At 46.2% G+C, this 18,791-nt stretch overlaps 2 protein-coding genes and 1 long non-coding RNA gene across 4 annotated transcripts in view; 1 reads left to right on the forward strand and 2 right to left on the reverse strand.

The window, feature by feature from the left end:
* The window catches only part of LOC307193356 (zinc finger protein 621), a 279,464-nt gene extending 262,321 nt beyond the window's left edge, over positions 1 to 17,143 (reverse strand). Inside the window, exon 1 of the mRNA XM_079935222.1 lies at positions 17,134 to 17,143. The gene's annotated coding sequence lies outside the window, so the exon portion shown is untranslated. The remainder of the gene's footprint in view (positions 1 to 17,133) is intronic.
* LOC307193359 overlaps positions 1 to 18,791 on the forward strand; it is a 263,564-nt gene that overhangs the window by 206,913 nt on the left and 37,860 nt on the right. The window lies entirely within an intron of this gene.
* MYRIP (myosin VIIA and Rab interacting protein) overlaps positions 1 to 18,791 on the reverse strand; it is a 219,655-nt gene that overhangs the window by 87,760 nt on the left and 113,104 nt on the right. The window lies entirely within an intron of this gene.

Raw genomic sequence — 18,791 nt, forward strand, 5'->3', positions numbered from 1 at the left:
TTCAAATCATTATATACAGCAAGGTTCCCCAAACAATCTACAACAAACTAAATTGATAATGATGAACTAACCTTACTTTGTTGGTAAAAATTAAGAAGCACAACAATTAAAATCCATGACCAACTCAAGATGACCTTGATGATGTACGGATAATGAAGCATCCCTCCTGAAAACTATAAGCACATCCATGATCTGTGAGCTCTGCTTCACAGAATACAGAATGAGAAGCTTCAGCACCAACAACACACTGAATGGTAATAAAAGAGAAAAAGCTCCAGGTCCTTCAAACAGAGGGACTTTAATATAGGCAATTGGTTATATAGATGATGAAACCACTAAGACTCCAAAGAGAGGATGATTGAGGCATCCCAGAGGCTAGCAATGGGGGAGCTGCCACCACCCCAGGGCCAGAGGGACAAGGGAGGAGGTGGCATTACCAGTACAAGCATCCTGGAGCCAGAAGCTGGGGCCACAGAGGAGATGCAGCTGCTGCAGAGACACTTCTTGAGGCAGAGAGACTGATACCCTGTTTTCTCTTTTCCTCCTGCCCTCCCAGTTCCCTCCAGGGCCTCCCATTGACCAAGCTCAGAAGGGAGCCTGGGCAATGCAGCCTTTGGGGCTCAGCACCCCCAGGAACAGAGTAGAGAAAGGAAAGGCCAGGATGTGGCATCTGGCAGCACATAGCAAATGACTGTTCTAACGTTGGCTTATAAAAACCAGTTTCTGGCAACCCTTGATAACTTACTTAATAGATTACTAAGAAGTAGCCCTAGTTTTAAGCAGAAACCTAAGTCTGCAGAATTGTGCCCCATTTGCCTACAAGAAGAGAAGAAAGGAACTGTGTTTGGGAATTGGTTTGCAGCCTATGAGGCGTCTCCATGCCTCCAGAACATGCTTTAGGAACTGCTGGCATGGGCAGATGATGGGCTGGGTATCAGACTGAATTTTAGCACTTACCACCTATGTGGGTGGTAACCTCTCTGGGTGCCGTTTTCCTTATTTGCAAAATAGAGATACTAATATTGATCTGGCAGAGTCTTACAAAGCATCATTGACCTAATATGCTTATGCATCTACCATAGAACTTGAACACAGTAAGCACGAAGGGAATGGTAGTTATTTAATCTCAGAAGAAACTAAATATTCATTAAGTTTAAGTCCTATTATAAGGAAACCTTTTTCTCTAAAGAAGTAAACATCAAAGAGCCCCCCTCCCCCTATACAGACCACAATATAGGATCAGTAGGAAGAACTTGGTTTATCCATTAGGACCAATAACTGACATCAGTGTGGGCCTCAGCTGCTTGTTACATGTCTTCTGAGAGAGCAGTTGTCCAAGGACAGGCTTCCCTGACTGACAGTGTGCACTCTTTCTCCTGCCAGCAGAGGCCTGTGGAGCCCAGAACTTTCTAGTTGAGTCTCTCGCCCTGCTGATGGCAGCTCTCCCAAGTGAGTGTTCGCATTGAGGAAAGGCCCGGGGACAGCCTTGCCACCAGAATCACTCAGTCCTACTCTGCTGAGTGAGACTCAACTCTTAGAATTATGATTTCTAAGTAACTCCTTGGATACAGTGTCCCTAAAATAAACTCAACTTTACTAAAAAAACAAAAAAAAACATCAAACAAACTTTCTTTCTCCCCCAAATCTGATCCTAGGCAATTTATTTAACCTATCAGAGGTGGTTTTTTTTTTTTTCCTCCCAGATGCAAAAGGAGATAAATATTTCATCAGATTTTTCTAAAAGATTAAATGCTGTAACACATGCGAGGCACTCAGCGCAGTGTCCTGCCCAGTGTAAATCTTCAGAATATGCTATTCCTTATTATCATCAACGTTATTATTTTATCCCAAGCCCTCTACATTCTTTTTTGGCAGGATGTGGGTGTAATCAACAGATAAAGAGTAAAAATAGACTTGTCAGGAAACACATTCAATTCTTACATTTCGTCTTAACCAAAAGGTTAGACTTTAGGGTTAAGGTGGTTCTTAATCTTTAGTATTTAGTTTTTAAACTTAAAACCCAGCTTGCTGGGCCAGCCTCAGAGCTTCTGATTTGTTTGGTCTGGGCGGGGCCCGAGTATGGGCATTTTTGACAGATGTGCAGGTGATGTGATGCTGCTGGTCCAAGGACACACTTTGAGAATCACTGAGTTTGAGGATAGATTTGACATGCTGTAGAATGTAATATCTTCCTGTGTTCTGTAGCCAAGAACACAGGAAGATATTACTGATTCAGAGCTGTGGGGAAAACAACAGAATGACAGGCAGGTGTTTGGAAAATAGGACTCATTCAGCCCTGACAGCATGAAGGCCCTTGAGCACAGAGTCAGAGAAATCAGTCTCAAAAAGTCAAAAGAGACTGAGAGACTAGATGGAAAAGAACAGCCCTCACACTGGGACCCCTGAGTGTGTCCCTGGGAATTTGTAGACAGACATGGCCAGGAGGCTGGAAGTGTCATGTTCAGTTGATACGTGACAATTGCCATTAATGTGAAGTATCTTGCTAAGGGTGGGAAGCTGGAGTTGACAAATAGCAGCAAGGAAAGCCTGGGAGAGAAGTGAGGAAGTGTGTCTGTGTGAGACACCCCTGCAGCTGCTCCTGGGCCCTTTGCACAACTTCTACAATTTGCACAGTGGCTAAAGGGAGATGGATGAGGAAACAGGCTGAAGGAGAGAACAAGGGAGTAGATAATAATATTTGAAAATATTTTTTTCAGTTTTAATATTTTTTATTGGAGTATAGTTGATTTACAATGTTGTGTTAATTTCTGCTGTACAGCAAAGTGATTCAGTTATACATATATATATATATATATATATATTCTTTTTTAAAATATTCTTTTCCATTATAGTTTATCATAGGATATTGAATATACTTCTTTGTGCTGTACAGTAGGACCTTGTTGTTTATCCATTCTATATGTAATAGCTTACATCTGCGAACCCCAGCCTCCCACTCCATCCTTCCCCCAATCCCCTTCGCCTTGGCAACCACCAGCCTGTTCTCTATGTCCTGTTTTGTAGATAGGTTCATTTGTGTCATATTTTAGATTCCACATATATGTGATATCATATGGTATTTGTCTTTCTCTTTCTGACTTACTTAAGTATGATAAGCCCTAGTTGCATCCATGTTGCTGCAAATGGCATTATTTTGTTCTTTTATACGGCTGAGTAATATTCCATTGTATATATGTACCACATCTTCTTTATCCATTCATCCATTGACGGACATTTAGCTTGTTTCCATGTCTTGGCTATTGTGAATAGAGCTGCTATGAACACAACGGGTGCATGTATCTTTTTGAATTATAGTTTTGTCTGGATATATGCCCAGGAGTGGGATTGCTGGATCATATGGTAATTCTATTTTTAGTTTTCTGAGGAACTTCCATACTGTTTTCCTCAGTGGCTGCACCAACTTACATTCCCACCAACTGTGTAAGAGGGCTCCTTTTCTCCACACCCTCTCCAGCATTTGTAATTTGTAGACTTTTTAAAAAAATTTATTTATTTATTTATTTATTTTTGGCTGAATTGGGTCTTTGTTGCTGTGTGCGGGCCCTCTCTAGTTGTGGCGAGCGGGGGCCACACCTCGCCGAGGTGTGCAGGCCTCTCACTGTGGCGGCCTCTCCTGTTGTGGAGCATGGGCTCTAGGTGTGTGGGCTTCCGTAGTTGTGGCTTGCGGGCTCAGTAGTTGTGGCTCACTGGCTCTAGAGCGCAGGCTTAGCAGCTGTGGCGCCCAGACCTAGTTGCTCCACAGCATGTGGGATCTTCGTGGACCAGGGCTCCAACCCATGTCCCCTGCACTGGCAGGCGGATTCTCAACCACTGAGCCACCAGGGAAGCCCAGTGTTATTTGTAGACTTTTTAATAATGGCCATTCTGACCAGTGTGAGGTGGTACCTTGAAAATATTATTGATGAGTGTGCTTCCATTAAGGCCAGGAAAGTAAAATTATAAGAAGTTGTGCTTTTGATTTAAATAAAATATTTAAACTTAAAATAACATTGTGGGGATTCCCTGGTGGCGCAGTGGTTGAGAGTCCGCCTGCCGATGCAGGGGACACGGATTCGTGCCCCGGTCCGAGAAGATCCCACATGCCGCCGAGCGGCTGGGCCCGTGAGCCATGGCCGCTGAGCCTGCGCGTCCGGAGCCTGTGCTCCGCAATGGGAGAGGTCACAACAGTGAGAGGCCCGGGTACCACAAAAAAAATAAAATAAAAAAATAACGTTGTGAGTTTAACATACATGCTTTTCAATTTTTCACTATTTTTTCGGATATTTTAATACGCTAGAAAAATTATCATTAAAAGTACATAAGAATATTATGTAGGGGGATAAATATTTCCTTTTGTCTCAGTCTCCAATCAGAGGCTTTTACTAGATCCTGTCTTTAGTTAAAATTTGTAAATTTTGATAGAAAATACTTTATAATAACTATAAATGGAATATAACCTTTAAAAATTGTGAATCACTATATGGTACATCTGTAACATAATATTATATATCAACTATACTTCAATGAAAATTTTTATATTTTGTTCTTTATGAATTTTTGCATTAATTTTGATTTTTAAACGTACTACATAAAAGTATTTATCTTGATTATTCGATTTTGGTCACTCCCTTAAATTTTACACTGGAGGTGAGTGCCTTGCTTACCTGACCCTAACTCGGCCCTGATAGGGCAGCCCCGTGTGTTGGCACTTTGACACTAGGGTTCCGTGGTGGCAGAGGAGTGTCGGGGGGACACAGTTGTGCTCGTGGAAGGGGGAAAAGTGCCCAGTGAAGCAGATGATCCCAGCAGGAGAGGGTGGCGCCCGGGGAGTACAGTGGTGGTACCCAGGGGAGTATAGTGATGAATGCAGAGCCTATAATACACTGAAGATGAGGAACAGCGGAAAAAAAGTGGAAAAAAAAATCCATGGATGTCATGGGTTAGTTGTTGAAACTTGTGCCCTTAGAGACTCCCAGGAATCCATGGGGGTGGGTTGTGGAGAGGAGCTTTGAAGGAGGCTGAGGTCCTGCATTGGTAGTTAGGGATAAAAACCAATGAAGCACCATTACCCAAGGAAGGTCTAAATAAGAAGACATTTCTGAGATGGTCTGGAGGTGGATGTGTCAGGGAATGCTCTGTCCCTTCCAGGACTTTCCAGCTGTCATTCACAGGACTTGGGCACAGCAGCCTCCTCTTTGCAGTCACTCTGGCCTGGGCAGGATCTGCCCAGCTGTCCCTACCTGTCCCCTAAGAAGCCCTCCCCAGACTTGATGCCACTAGTCCTGACCTGGCCCTGAACTCTTCCATCTCTGAGGCCGTCTCTGTGGCCCTCGGCTCCACACTTACACTTGATTTATTCCTCTCTGTCCGGTTCAGCGAGTCTGACTGATACTCAACCAGGCAATTGTCAGGCCTGGGGGAAGGGGGAGCGAAATGGTTTCTTTTAGTATCGGCTGTTTGGAGGCAGGGATAAGTGTCATTTGAATATGGCTTTTCTTTTGCTTTCTTATTTGTGAAGTTGATTGGGACTTACTTTGACTTGTCAGAATCAACTTGAAGTAAGAGAATTTAACTGCATTTATTTGAAGAGCTGCTGTCCTGCTATAGCTGCAGCAATTTGCACTCTGAACCAAGCTTGTCCAGAAGGGAAATCTTGCATCCTCCCTGTGCTACTTTGTGTGATCTAGGGACTGAGACAGCAAAGAAAAGGCAGTTAGCACATATGGATTCTTCTCCCAGTCACATCACTCTATGTACGGCCTTGAACACGTTTATCTTTCTGCATCTCACTTCCCGCACCCTCAGAATACAAATGATCACAATTTCCTACAATCAAACTTCCAGGGACACACAGTTAGTTGCATTGGATATTGCCTCACCTCCCATGTCCTGACATATTGAGGTGTGCCAGCTTTGCTGTGATAACATCTTCACATTTGTATTTTTAAAAAGTGTGTAATTTCCTTTTTGGCTTCTTCATCTGTTTGATTAATGGTAACATTATGTTATATAATGAGGTGTCTTCCCTTTAAGTTCCAAGCTGGTTGTTGGAACAAGAAGATGATCTGATTACTGTTTATATTAACCAATTCTGGACTTGGCTATAATAAACACACAGTGTACTACTGTGAACATTAAAAGGCAAGGACTTTGCAAGGACTTTGTGAGTGGTTAAAGATACTGTGAAAACGTCACTGTTTGTTCATAGTAGGTTGGAGCTGCTGGGGCTGCCATGTAATTAATAATACCTGCTGGTTCATGAACGCCTCCTATGTGCCTGCCATGGAGCCAGGTCTTTTTAGTCCTCAAAACTAAATTACGAGACAACTCTTCTTTTACGAAAACAAAAACTACATAGCTCGTCAATGGTGAAGGCAATATCCTCTTTCTTTTTTTGACTGTTAATTTTCTTTAAGTAAAAAAATTTAATAGATGCGTCATGGAGTTTAAAATGTAAGCCTCCTGCTCACCCATGTTTACCATCCATCCAGTTCCCTTCCCCAGAGGCAAACAATGCTGTCACTTTCTTGTGCACGTATGCACACACATGACAATCCTCCCCAAAGTGGTCCCCTTTGCTTTTCTTCTATACAAATGGTAGGACTTCTCTGCACTGGCTGTTCCACAACAACACATCCTAGAGATCATCCTGTATCATAAATATAGAGCCTCCTCATTCCTGTTTAGGGGTGTACTATAATTTGTTTGACCTGTGCCCTATTGGTTGTCATTTAAATTTTTTCCTAATTTGCTTTTACATCAGCGTGGCAGGGAATGGCCTTTACACACACACATCTACACACACACACACAAGAAGGGAGCAGAACGTTGTTAGGAAAGAATTGGGGAATCTTCTCTCTAAAGGATCTAGGCAGGATTTTGAAGAATGTGCTATCCCTTTACTGTGAAGTGGTAGGCAGAGTATTCTGCAAATCATCACATTAGCTCCTGTCTGTGTGTGGGTATGAGTGCATGCTTCAGAATATTCATGAGGACGCAGGGCACTCTGCTTACAGTGCACTACTGTTTGTAAAGCACTTAATTAGAAAAGGACCTACAGATAAACCGAGGGCGCTAAGGAGGAAAGGAAGAAATTGGTTCTTTCTTTTTTTAAAAAAAATTAATTAATTAATTAATTTTTGGCTGCGTTGGGTCTTCGTTGCTGTGCGGGGGCTTTCTCTAGTTGTGGCAAGCGGGGGCTACTCTTCATTGCGGTGCGTGGGCGTCTCATTGCGGTGGCTTCTTCTGTTACGGAGCACAGGCTCTAGGCGCGTGGGCTTCAGTAATTGTGGCACACGGGCTCAGTAGTTGTGGCACGCGGGCCCTAGAGCGCAGGCTCAATAGATGTGGCGCATGGGCTTAGTTGTTCCGCGGCATGTGGGGTCTTTCTGGACCAGGGCTCGAACCCGAGTCCCCTGCATTGCAGGCAGACTCCTAACCACTGCGCCACCAGGGAAGCCCAAGAAATTGGTTCTTTTTTGCCGACTGCCAAGTAACTGCAGCCTCTGTGGATGGGTCCATTTCTTCCAGACAAATATATGTGTGCAAAATTCTGCTTACAGTTTCCTGGAATGGATTACATCAGAAATGGGTTCTCTTCACATATGTGGAGCATAAATGCAAACTTTGAAAAGGCACATGCCTTTTCTTTTTTCATGGAAAAATTAGTGGCCACTTCTTACAAAAATGGGAACACATTTATATTCTGCAAATCAAAGAGAAGTTAATGTACTTCTGTTCAAATGTAAATCTCAAAAGAAAAAAAAAAGGCTGATGTTGTCCTTTGGCTTGAAAAGCAAGTTGAAATCCTGGAGTGGTCTCTGACAGGAACTAATGCAAGCCACCTGACCTGCCAAGCTATTAAGACTGGTCATTTTGGGGGTGAAAGTGCTAGGAGCTCTGACTTCAAGGGAGCAGAGTAATGAGCTCAGATCAGAGTCTGCAGGGCTGCTTGGAGAGTGAGAGTGGATGAGGAACAGCGGAATTCTCTAACAGTTCTGGCTGAGCTCCTCTAGCCACATTTCTGTTCTCATTAAGTCATTGAGCTCATCTTGGGCAAGGTCTGTACCACCTCCGTTGTCCACGCAGTCGATAGCGGATCGCGAATCCTCTTTCCAGTGTCCCAGTTTGAGCAGAAGGGACCTCCAAGTGGGTTCTGCCGTGTTCCCAGGCCTCTGCAGATTTCCCCCTACAGAGAAACTCAGGAGGCTCTGGGCGCCACGCTGCAGGACGTGTCCTTCAGGGATGGAAATCGTGCGCATTCGCTACCAATCCCCACCTCCAGAGTGGGATCTTGGCCAAAGATCTTGTGTGTGTAGGTGGTGGTGGTGGGGATTTTATTTTAGCATTATCCAGCATGGTGGACTTCAGATCTCCTCCATCTGTATAGAGCCCAAAATATCTCTCAAGAGAAGCCTTGAATACTTGCGTAAATTGCTTTTAGAGGGGCTTGTAACAAAATTCTCACCAAAATTGAAACCGCTGACCAGGATTCAACTAAGCACCCCAAAACCCAGCCTTTAGAAAGTCTGTTGATTTTTGAGTTCTTGAGAGCATCACAGTGCAGAGGGTAAACTACGGAGCCAGCCTGCCTAGTATAAATCCCAACTCCTCCACTTTCTAGCAAGTTCCTTAACCTTTCTTTTCTTACTTGCCACATCTGTAAAATGGGTGCAATATACTTGCTTTATGGAGTTATGAAGGTATCTGAGTGGTTAGAACAGCAATTCATTACAGAATAAGCTCTCAGTAATGTTAGCTATTGTACCGAAAAATTATTTCCTATTTCTATAAGCTTTTTTTGGTGGCTGTTGGCAGTGGGGTCTATTTGCAAAAAGGCAGTGACTCAAGGCGGAGCCTCTGAAGAAGTTGAAAGCTCCATGGCAACAGATGAGCCTTTTTCCTGGGTGCTGGCAGGGCCACTGATACCAAGCCACAGTGATAGGGAAAGCAAGGAGTTAGGACGATGGCTGGGGTGCTTTGCTTCACCCAAACAGTACACTGGTGGCCTTGCCAAGCAGCACAGATGCCGCCTCTCAGAGTGCCCACATTTTTCTTACAGTTTTCATTTTGCCTGGCAAAGAAAGCTTTTATCCTTTTAAAGATGTTGATGTCTTTTGCCCTATGCTCTCAGCCCTACTGCTCTGAGATGGGGGCTCTGGGAGACTCTGCTGGGCCGAACCCCATTTCCCAGGATGCCCTCCTAGCAGCTCACCTGAGGCTGGTCCGGACACCCCTCTATTCAGTCCTTGGCATGAAATCATGCAGAAATTTTGTACTCGGATGGCCACCCCTGTTGCCAGAGCTGACACGGACCCATTAAAAACAATCTTTGATTTCTTCAGTCACTTAGATGAGGGTTTTGTTGGAGGGGAGTGGAACTTATGTACTCAAAGTCATTTGCAGAGATTCCCCCATTAGTTTATCATGCTGCCTTTGTCATGTGCTCGATGTGATTTCATCCTCACAGGGCCTCCCTTATTCCACAGTGAGGATTCAGTCCTGGGAGATGCACTTTATGTCAGAGGAGAGACATGGAAAGATACTAGCCTAGAGCTTCAGAGAGCTGGGTTCCCTGCCCACCTCTGTCACACAGTGGCTGTGTCCCTAGGCTCAGATCACTTCCCTTCTCTGACATTAGTTTTCTTACCTGAGGCACTCCATGAACCCAACCTTCAAAGTTGGAACATACGTTGAGGGATTGACTGCCATCTGGGGTGTATCCAGAGGTGGAATGACCCCAGATAACCTGTGGAGGCCAGCCTTTGAAGGGTCAGTGGTCACAGATGTTGTCCAGGGTTGGAGTTTGTGTGTGTGTGTGTGTGTGTGTGTGTGTGTGTGTGTGTGTGCGTGTGTGTGTGTTGGAGGACTGGGGAAGAGGGAGAGGGGTGAAGTGTTGTGTTGTACAGCCTCTATGTGTGTGAGAGAAATGGGCGAGAGTGTACATGTGAGAGAACCAGAGAGAGACACTGTGGATATCGCTTCTGTGCTTCTATGTGTGAGAGAAGGAAGGTGGGGAGAGAAGAGGGCAGGGGAAAGGGGAGGAGGGACTGTGGAGAATTCGAGCATATTGTGAGTGTGTGAGGGAAAAAGGGAACAGGGAGAGGGAGAGAGCAAGGAAGAGAGGGAGGCAGAGAGGGTATGTGGTGTGTGTGTGTGTGTGCGTGGCAGCTGTGACCAGTGGCTGGACTGTACACACAGCCCCTGCCTACACAGTTCTCAAAAGCCTCCCCAAGTTTCCTGGAGAAGCTCTGCCAGGGGCTTTGGGGAATTCTCTCCTCTCACTGGCTCTAAAGCAAGGCTGGATTTTCTCAGTCTGAGGATGCAGGATCAGGAGGCCCCCCAAGGTCCTGCCCCTCTGGTCAGGACCTGATTTCTGGCTCTGGGTATCTGAAAGCCTGGCTCTGTGCTGGAGGAAATGATCCCCACTTGGGAGCTGGGGTTCCTCAGAGCAGCACAGCTTGTGTGGGCAGCAGCTGGAAGCTGATTCATCCTCCCTGCTCAGGGAGGGAGGATGCCAGGGTCTGTTTACAGCTCTAGGCCCGAGGAAGTCATCCCAGAAGGGGTGTGAGGGAGGAGGAATCAGGCTCTATCCTTGTGAGGGACGGTGACAGCGCTGGACCACTCCAGTTTGGAGGAGGTGTGAGGTCAGTTTGGGAAATTGTAAAAGGAGCTTGTAGTGGAAATCTTCCTTTCAGAGTCTGGCACCCATTCATCCTCTTCCTGACAAAACAGTACCCCAAATATTGGGGGAAACACCTCTCCCCACTCCCAGGCTCCAAGAGTGGGTCTGGCTCTAATCAGGTGTCTTCCCCTCCTCCCAGCCACAGTGATTAGATCGGGGACGGACAGATGAACCCAAATCATGCCAGTGCGAGCCATGCCTAGGACTCTGTTCAACCCTTGCAAGTGGGGTGGTTTTTAAGGATGTGTGGTTGAGAGAAGGGAGAGGTTACAGTTCTGGCCGGCATCCTGCTATTGTGAGAAGTTTGAAACTGCAGCCCACCAGCAGAAAGCAATGGAAAGGAAAGAAACTGAGTCCTGAAGGTAAAGTTTAAACTCTGGATCCAGCAGTACCTGAAGCCACACTACTCTTGAACATTTTTGATTACATAGCTAATAGGTTCCCTTTTCTTTAAGTCAAGTTGGGTTGGGTTTTCTATCCCTGGTGATCCATGAAAGCCTGGCTGAAACAGTGGTAAATGGGATTCCCAAACCCCTACTGAGAACCAACAATGTACTGGGCAGGTACAGTGACAGGTGCTGGGGGAGGTGATTAAACACAAGGCTTCTGTCCCTGGGGGGCTCCCAGTCACCAGGGAAGGCAGATATCTGAATGAGGAGCCAACACCCCAGTGACAGACGTCCATGTGCTACAGAGGAGAGGAGCTGACAGTCTTAATCCAGAGCCCAGACGGGAAGGCCAGTGGGGGACGGAGGAGTGAGGACATAGGGTTGTCACTGGGTAACAAACACCAGCTTTAGAGACAGAAGGACCAAGCCTTTGATGCCAACACAACCTCTCCGAGTCTTCGTTTATTCACCTGCAAAAGGGGGAGTCTTATCTCATAGTTTTGTTGTAAGAATTAAACATTTAATCAGCCACTCGAGACATATTTGCTGAGCACCTGTTATGTGCCAGAAACTGTGAACAATATGGTATGTAAAACAGAGAGGGAGCTTATACTCCAGTGGGGTAAGCATCAGAACAAGAGCCTGGACCATGAGTGAGTGGGACAGGGAGGGACAGGGGTTGGAGAGGAGTATCAACAAACACAAACTTGCTTGATGACAATCTGTGACCATGGAGGGGAGGTCTGGAAGCAGAATAAGATTTGAACGTGTGAAGAGGGAGGGAGGGGGCAGGATTCCAGGTGGAGAGAGACCCCCATTATGAAGGCGGGGGGGGAAAGGAAGGCGGGAGGTGGGAGAGCAGGTGGGACCGACCCTGTGGGCCTTTGTGGGATGTTGAGTTTTGTCTTTATTTTAAGAGCCAAAGAAAACATGGATGGGTTGCCTCTGGATAATTAGGAGTTTGAAGCAAATTGTTGTCACTGGTTTTGCGTTCAACTGCGATGCTGTTATGGCCAAGGTGAGAATAGAAATTAAGAGAGAAGCAAACTCTGATAAGCTCGGGGCATCTCACCTCTGTTGGGGCAATGCCGTGAACAAGGCGGCAGCAGCGGTGATGGTGCAGGGTTATCCCCATGCTGGGCTGGAGCTGCTGGTGGGGAACCACAGACTTGCTTCCACTGTCCTCTCAGAGGGCCAGAGGGACCAGGCCCAGGCCTCCATTCCAGGGGTGGGCGTGGTCACTGACTACAAAGCTGTGATGCACCAAGGGGCCTGGACCTCCTGAGACATGAAGCCCATTAGCAGACTAAACTTCTGGGGGGTGGGGAGCATCTGAGATAACGTTGTCTCTGGGAGCTGGCGGTGGTGGCCTCTGCTCCCAAGTAAGCGGAATGGGACAGTGGAAAGATGCTGGATTTCAAAATCAACTAAGCTGGGTTCCCAGTCCAGGCTCAGTGCCTTGTCAGCCACATGACTTTGAGCAGGTCTCTGAGCCCATCTCCTACCCTGTAAATCGAGGCTAATTCCTGCCTTGCAGGCTTTCTGGGGATTTGGGGAGTTAACACAGACAACATGCCTCCCTCTCAGGAAGTGGACCGTGACTTTCACTTCACTTTTCCAGTCGTTCTTGGGGTTCTGGATGACTAGTGTGGGCCACATGTGACAAGACAGCCCCAAGGCAGCCCCAGGCACCGCTGAAAGCATCCCAGAGTAGAATACCCTGAGCGGCCATAAGGACTTGCCTGTGTAAATAAAATTCCACTGGGAGAGGGGTTTGGGGAGACATGCCCACCCCATATGGCACATGGTGAATGCCTTTCACAGCCTTTCCTGGCAGCTGGCTGTGATCAAGGGGAAAAAGAGAGAGAGCCCAGGAGGGGTACAGAGCATCTAGGAGGGGAGGACATCTTTGGGGGCTTTGGGGTACTGACCACGGACAGGTAGCAAAGACCCCAGGCAGGGTCTCTGAATCAAGAGTTAGTGGCAGCGACTTCCCTGGTGGTCCAGTGGTTAGGACTTGGTGCTTTCACTACTGAGAGTCGGGCTTCAATCCCTGGTCAGGGAACTAAGATCCTGCAAGCCACATGGTGCAGCCGAAAGAAAAAAGAGTTAGTGGCAGTTTCTAGTTGCAGCAACATGGATGGGATGGACCTAGGGATTATCATACTAAGTGAAGGAAGTCAGACAAAGACAAATATCATTTATCACTTATATGTGGAATCTCAAATCTGATACAAGTGAACTTATTTATAATACAGAAACAGACTCACAGACATGGAAAACAAATTTATGGTTACCAAAGGGGAAAGAGGGGGGAAGGATAAAATAGGAGTTTGGGATTAGTAGATATACACACTATATACAAAATAGACGAACAACAAGGACTTAATGTATAGCACAGGTAACTCTATTCAGTATCTTGTAATAACCTATAATGGGAAAGAATCTGGAAAAAAGATATATAACTGAATCACTTCGCTGTAGACCTGAAACTAACACAATATTGTAAATCAATTATAGTTCAATAAAAATAAATAAATAAATAAATAAACAACAACAACAAAAGAGTTAGTGGCTGTTTCAAAACCCCCCTTTGCAGTCTCACAGTGGTAACAGCCACGTCCTCAGAACAGCACAGACAAGCAGGTCGGGGAATGGGAATCTAAACACACAGGGCACAAAAGACACAGCAAGAACAGAGTCTACTGCAAGGCTTACAGAGCCTCAGATGAGCCATTTATAGCTTCTGAAATGCATCTTAATGTGTCTCTTTGCAATGCCATCTCTTTCCAGGCAAGTTCAATCCTTGGCACCATTACCAGGGTGAGAGTGGAAGGTGCAGACTTCCCTGGACAATGTTAGCATGAAATCTTCCTTTTGGGAGGTTCTGGGAAGAGGAGAAACAATCAACACAGAGCCTTTATCTTGTTTAAACTCCCCTTCCTCTACTAAGTCCTTGATGCCCCTAAGAATCCTGCAGTCTAATTCGTAGATCAAGCATGTTATTAGATGTGAGAATTAGAAGTGACAAGCAAAATGCCCCATGCCATGATGCTAATACTCATTAAACCATCCTTGTCTACTTTAGAGAAAATACAAGCTCACTAAGAATATATTTAGTGATTGTCTGCTAAAATATGCTCCGAGTGATTTAAATCAGACGTGGGGAGGTCTGGGTTGTCCTTGATTTGTCACATGGCCATTAAAACCACGGATGCAGAGAAACACTATATTCTTTCATTTTAAAAAGTGGCTGGCACCAGAAGGAAAGGTTTCACGAGGACGGAGCATCTGGATCAGGAAGCCTAAGCTCTGGGGTCTCACCCTAACAGCCAGACCCTCCGCTAACCTGGTCTCTCCGTTGGTGGCAGCCCCCTTCAGTGGCCCAGTTGGGGAGATCCCTGGGAGACCAGGCCAGAGGGCCTCACCAAGACCTGGATGAAGGCTCCAGAGCCCCAAAGGAGAGGTGAACACAGAGAGAAACTTTGGCTGAATCAGCTCCTGCTAAGAACCACCCGTTCCCTGAGGGAGGGGCAATGTGTACCAGCTTACTTGGGAGCACACTAGCTTACCTGAAGTTCATGCCTGGGAAACCACAACCGAAAGGAAGAAGATGAATCCTCCTCACTGCTTCCTGAAGGCTCACCTCTGCTCCACCCGAGTGTCTGAGCATTTATGTGGCACCTGCTTAAGCCTCCACAGACCCACCACGCTAGAATGCAACTCAACACGGCACGTCCTCCACAGACATCAGACAGGAAGCCTACACCAATGGAGGTGGAACCCTGCCACTGAGAAATGAAAGTCATAGGTACCTGTGCCACATAAGATGTCACCTTGTGGCCTTTTATTTCTGAAGGACATTTCTGAAATGGCTCTAGGCAGGGAAGTGCATAAGCCAGCAGGTTTGACAGATGATGAGTTAAAAATGAATGAAGCTGGTCAGCTGAGTTAGGTTTTCATTTCCTAAACTTGAAACCTTACCCTGTAATACTTATAGGTGACTTGCTCTTGGAGACTGGAAACCTTCAGCAGACTGGAGCCTTCAGCAGAAATGGTGACAGGACAATTCTGGCTGGTCTACAAGGAGAGCGGGCTCTCTCCACCGCCTTCAGCCTCATGCCCCACACCAGGTGGGGACAGGTCATATGCAGATTCCTCTTTTTCCCAACCATCTTGGGGAATTACACTGCCCTCTAAGTCCAAGATCACGATGCTGTCTGAACACAATCACCGCCCTTCACGACATCAGCAAATTTCAGCACCGAGCATTGGGCCAGCTCCTCACTGGCTAGCCCCTAGGCTCTCTGAGGAATGTGTCACAGGGGTCCCTAATCACTGTCAACTGTCATTCTCTCAGGAGGGGCCCAGAAAGGTCAGGGATTTGGCACAAGTTCTCGAAGCTTACCAAGCAAGAAAACAGTCTGATTAGACATAAAGCTGAGTATATTGATTTTTCTTGATGAAATTTTGAATGCAACAAGTATTCATGGTGTGTTTTTCAGCATCCAGTAACACCACATGAGGCACTTATTAGTAAACCCTTGAGAAAGAGATTGTCCCAAGGTCAAAAATCAAAGGATGGAGAGAAGCACTTTTACATTATTATTAGAGGTGCAAATGGTCTCAGAAGTGACCTTCCTTGACCTTGTCCCACTGAAACAGACTCACAGGCTCTCACACATCCACATACACCTTGGCCTGAAGATCCTGTATATAATTTTAGAGAAGAAAACAGAAATTGACAGAAAGTGGTTTTTAGCGAAGCAAATACAATTCTGCATAAACATTGCCAAGGCCCTTGTAATACAATAAGCCCAGAAACATCCAACAAAGAGGAGCATGTTCTTTGGAACTAATGTATAAAAGCTTTATGATGATGATGACATTCCTGAGACTCTCATAAAAATTCTAACTTTCATGTTCCCTTTTAGCTTTGTTTATTTGTTTTGGGCCCTTGTTAGGGTTGATTTTTTTGAGCTGCAGACAAATCTAATGGCCACTTCTAGCATTGTGGCATACTCCAAATATATCTAGGACCAAAATCTTCCTGCTACATGAATACACCTCAGTCTCAGGCCCAGGAGCATCTCCGAGTCTTAAGAACCTGCATGGAAAGCTACTAAGCTCAAAGATGGCTTTTGAGGGCACCCAACGAAAAAGGACAACGTTGTAACAACTTCTGCAAACATCAATTTTTTCAGCTACAAAATTGGAATATTGGCTCCACGTATCTCATGGGTGGCTGAGAGGTTAAAACAACATAATGCAACCAAAAAATGCTTCTTCAATTTAATAAGGTCTGGCTGCATCCTTCTTAATGACCTAGACTTGAGTGTCAGGCATTAAGGTGCTCTCAGACACAGGATGCTTTTAGGTCTGCTGGCTCACCCCTCAGGGCCTTTGCACTGCCTCTCGGTGCTCTCCCAGCACTTATACCATCTCTGTATGGTTATGATTGGGACTTTCCTGTCTTCCATATTAGACTCTGAGCTCTTGCAGGGCAGGGACCTCTTCCTGTTGTTCTTGGAGACAGCCTTTTCCACTCAAGCCACTGCTATGCTGGGCAGGCTTGTTCCAGCTGCGGGGAGCTGACTGTGAGCGCCTCTCGCCAACTCAGTGATAATACGTCGATAGCTCGAAAACGTATATGGTGGGAGTATTTACACTATGGAAATAGGCAAATGCTACAAATCAAGCCTTCTTTATCCCTGGAGAGCTGGTTGTCAAAAATTCACCAGGACACCACTGACTCCAGGCCAGCTTTCTCACCTCATCCTTTTAACCTGACACATTCACGCTGGACAAATGTTCTCTGCAACAGAACCAAAATCTAGCGTGCCACGGCACCCTCCCTTCTTGAAGCAGATGTTTCAGTTTGTACTCTGAGTTCTATGATCTACTTGTCTGGCTTACTCCCCAGCGATGGCAACAATAACAACCATAATAATAGCTAACATCTATTGGTACTTATTACGGGCCGGCTGCTGGGCTGAGCCCTGGCAGACCCCTTTCAATGAGTCTTGTCCACAACGCTGTGAGGCTGGCACTGTGTTACACTCATCTGGACCAGGAGGAAAGCGAGGCTTTGGATCCTTGCCCACAGGTGGGCAGGGCCAGCATCAGAACCTAAACCAGCTCAGCCACATCACCCCTCTGTCACAGCCACACTGGGTCACTTGCCCTGCTACCCTCCTGTGAACCTTCTCCCCATGGTCATGTCTGTGCATGTCCAGCACTAGTCGCTGTGTTTCTGTTTTCATCCATGTAGCAGTGGTATGAGGGGAGTTCGTTGATTATGCTTTGTGGCACCTTATGAATTCCCTAACAGCCCCCAGTTTTCATCCTGGACTCAGGGTGTGGGCTGGCCCCCGTTGTCCCACCCTAGAGCCCTGAATGCCAACCGGCCTCAGTGCCCACAATGAGATTCCCTTGCTGCTACACTCTTCCTTCTGGATTGAGGCTCCCAGAGGCCACAACTGTCAACATCACTTCTCTGAACCTGGCCTTGAGAACAGTCACTGGAGGTCCACTGCAGTAGGCACAGGGCTGCCTTGGTAATTACTCCCAGCACTACCCTAAACCAGCAGAAGCTCTACTTGATGGAAAGTAGACTTGGGAACAGAGAGCTAGTATGGGGCCAGGCCAGGGTTTCAGCCAGGTGTGTATGATAGCAGGGGCTGGCATTCTTTCCACAACACCAGAGGTCCTGAGTGTAAACTAGGGGACAGGCCTCTGGATGGCCAGGGGAGCCAATTCCCACTGCCGTCTCCCAGCCCCTGGCCCACAAAGCAGCAGGACCTGCCCTGGTGACTCTCTGGACGGGCCCTGCAACTCATTCTCCCGTCCCAGCCCCTGGCAAGCAGGACCCTGCCATGGGTTGAGCTATAGCCTGCTCCTGTGCTGGGGAGGGCCTGCCCAAGCCATGAAATCCCCACGGCCACAAAGGTCTCATCCCTCCAAAGGCAGCCTCCACGCAGTGAAAAGCAAGCTGTTTAACTTGCTTTTCAGCTCACTAGGGAACCATAATCCATTCCTCCTGGGTCGTTGTGGACATCCTGCTTTGATTGCACCCTTTATATTGTTAGTTTTAAGTTTTCTGACCTCCATAGTTTCAGTTGAGAAATCTGTCGTCACCTGAATTGATCTTCCCTTATAAGAAAGATATTGTTTATTTCTGGCTGCTTTCAAGATTTTTAATTTTTTCTTTAGTTTTTAGAAGTTTAATTATTATGTGTCTTGCTATGGATCTGAATGTCTTTGGTTTTCCAAGTTGTGTGTTTATTTTTCCAAGTTGTGTGTTTATTTTGGTTTTCCAAGTTGCGTGTTTATTTTTCAGGGTTTCAAGGACATATTCTGGCATTATTCTCAGAGAATGACCTTTTCTCCTCAAAATCAGCCAGTGAATTTATTTGGTTTTTATTTCCCTGGAGTACAACCCACAAGCCTTATCCAGCAGCTTCTAATTTTCTCCACTCATGCTTAAAAAAATCCTCTACTGCAATAAAAAGTGTAGCTGGAATACTTTTATGAGTGTGATTGGAAATGATGTCCTTGTCACAGGAGGCGCCATCCTCTGGCATACCTGCAGGGACTCGGCATGGCTTCCCAGCTGTGCCATCGGAGCTGGAGCCATCAGAGCCAGGGGCTGTGGGCCGCACGTCGTTATAGTAAAAGACATTAAAGTTCTTACCACCAGAGCCTTCTAACCATGGGAC

This window comes from Stenella coeruleoalba (genome assembly GCF_951394435.1).
Source record: "Stenella coeruleoalba genome assembly, chromosome: 10".
Lineage (NCBI taxonomy): Eukaryota > Metazoa > Chordata > Mammalia > Artiodactyla > Delphinidae > Stenella > Stenella coeruleoalba.